Below are 3,010 nucleotides of genomic sequence, written 5' to 3' on the forward strand. Positions count from 1 at the left end.
TATGATTAAGTTAAACCCTAGGTTGATTAATCATGATTTATGTGTATTATAGCTTGAGGTTGTGATTATTGGTAATTATTGGAGCTTATTGCTGCTTGTTGGAATTATATTGGTGGCTTGCTTGTGGAGCAAAGCTTGAGTTGAGCTAAATTTTGGGTTTTTGGCATATTGAGAATCAGCCAAGGTATGGTTTCGGTTTCCTCTATGTAGTATATAATATTCATGGACACTTAGGCTAGTGACCCATAGGATAGGTTTGAATTAAAATGGTTGTTGGGTTTTTGAATGATGATGTATGATTATTTGTGATGGATCGATGATTTTTGAGTTTGATTATGATAATTTATTATGATATGATGATGAAGAATGATTGTGTAAAGGTGAGAAGTGGTTTGGTATGATATATGTGATATTGAGGTTGATGATATGGTAATGTGGCTGGAAAAGTTGAATGTGGATTGATTATAGTATTACATATTTGATGTTGATGGTTGAGAATAGTGATATGTGATGGAAAAATTGTATAAATGGTGAATTGTGACCCAAGAGAGTAGATTGTGCTGTAAATGGAAGTTTGGTATTGATTTAGTTGGATGTGGCTTGAGAATTTGGAAAATTGAGTACTTGTGGAATTTGGTAAAAAGGAAATTTTGGTGAACTTTTTCTGATCATAACTTATGTCTCAGTTTTCAAAATTGGTTGATATTTGTTTAAAATTAAATTCCATTGAAAACCCTTCAAATTGATATAAAGTTTGTAAAATTTGGATTTTTGTAGAGGAAGTTATGATCATTCAAAGTTTGTGTCAAAATCTGAAATTCTGCAAAGTTGCAGAATTTTGTGATTTCTGGTATGTGCGCACGCACACCCCTGCGAAATTCTAAACCTGTACATACGCACAGCCCTGTGCGTACGCACAGGGAGGGGAAGGCTTCCTGTTTAGAGCGCTAGCATAGCTTGTGCGCGCACATAACCAATGAAGAATTACAACCTGTGCGCACGCAAAAGTTGGGAAGTGCAGTCTGTTGGGGGTGCTAGCACGGCTTGTGCGAGCGAACAGAATTATAAAAATTTGTACTTGTGGGTACGCACACCCCTATGCGTACGCACACGTTTAAAGATTCTCTTGGGCGTGCGCACGCACACCGCTGTGCGTACGCACACGCCCTGTTTCATAACTTAAACTTTGTTTTCGAACCATCTCACTTTCCCAACAAGATTGTATACTTCTATGACACCCAATTAAGACTTTCGGGTTTATTTTTGGGCATTGAAACATGGGAAAGGTCTTAGGAGAACTTATTTGGGTTTTCTTTGAAAAATTAGAAAACGGAGACTTAGGTTTCTGGTGTACTGAGGATGGATTTGGTGAATTGAGAAGGATGAAAGATGTACAATTGAGAAAATGTTTTCTGAAAAATCACTGAACTACTGTTTTACATTGATATTATGAGACGCTATGCATCCGGCAGGGACGATGGTTAATCCTGCCTGTCGAGGTAGTGACGACGGCGTAAGGATAGTGGTTAATCCCGCTTATATTGAGATGTGAGGTCTATAGCAAGAGTATCCCACTTGCATCCCTTCGGATCAATAGAGTGTGCAGGCACAAAATCCTGGACGGTGATCTGAGCACCATATCTCGGGGGTTCCCAATGATGATTCCGAAGGGCGACATCTCCATGGAGGTGTGTCGGGTTGGCAGTTGAACTGACAATGTGATATCACAGCCAGTAGGACAGGCATTCATCATGTGCATTTTCTATCTGTTTGTTTGCTTTGCCGACTTGTAATTGTATGCCTATTTGTATAACATGCCTAATTGCTACTTGAATTACTTGCCTTACATGCCAATACTTGTGTTTTACTTGCATGGTATATTATCTGTGTTTTCTACTGGGATTGAGGAGGTTCGGAAGGCGGTGGCGATGGGATCGTATGGAGGATAGGTTGGTGAAGGCTGTGGGACAGCGGAGAACTGTTAGACTAGAGAATCCCTTAAGTTAGATTTCCCCTTAAGTTATGTTAAGCTTTTAAGTTATGTTAAGGTTTTTTATATTCTTTACTATTTTAGTTATGCCTTAAGATTGAATCTTGTGATGGACATGAAGTCTAGGATTGCCTTTGGCGTCCCGGAGTCTTATATCCTACATCACTGGGCACTGTTACCATATTGAGAACCTTCGGTTCTCATACCATATTCTATTGTTGTTTTTTAGATACAGGTCACAACCCACCTCGGTGAGTTGTTTTGGATGGTGACAGAAGCGGAGGATCATGATACTTTTGGAGTCTTTTGATTTATTTTGTTTATATATCTCTCACTTTTGTATCTTGCTTTTGCCTAGAGGCTTGTATTGAGAGAGAAAAACTTGTATAAGCTATTTTAAACTTCAGATTCTGGTTTGTCTATATATATGGCTAGCCGGCTTAAACTCCACAAGCTGTGGCTAGACTCTTATGATATTATACTCTATTATTTTGTTATATTATATCTATATCTTGTGCTTTAGGTTAGTAGCTCCGTTAGTACATTTTGCGCTTTTCAAATCCTGTTTTTGAGCTATATCCTTCATCGGGCTTCTAGATTATATTAATTCTTTCTATATAGTATATGTATGAGCTTTAGAGCTATCGTAATCTTTGATTAATCTTTGCTTTACGACGTGAGGTAAGGCTTAGGCTAATTAGGGTGTTACACCCAACTTGGACCCGGTTTAACCCGTGAGCGTTTTTGGCCCGTTTGGCTCAATTTTGGGCCAAACCTTTAGAATTAGCGCCCAGTTTTTAACTTTAATTGTCTTGCTAAGTTTTCTACTATTTTTATTATTCTCACGTAGTACCAGACAAACTTAAGCCGGTACTACCGGCTAATTTACTGGTACGTATTTTTACGCAATTTTCCGTAGAAAATTACATTTTTTAACTTAGAAAAATCTACTGAGTCTAAATATCATATTTAAATTTTTTAATTAACATTCTAAATTTTTGAACCTATTTCGGAAAATTG

Source organism: Arachis hypogaea, chromosome 16 (genome assembly GCF_003086295.3).
Source record: "Arachis hypogaea cultivar Tifrunner chromosome 16, arahy.Tifrunner.gnm2.J5K5, whole genome shotgun sequence".
Lineage (NCBI taxonomy): Eukaryota > Viridiplantae > Streptophyta > Magnoliopsida > Fabales > Fabaceae > Arachis > Arachis hypogaea.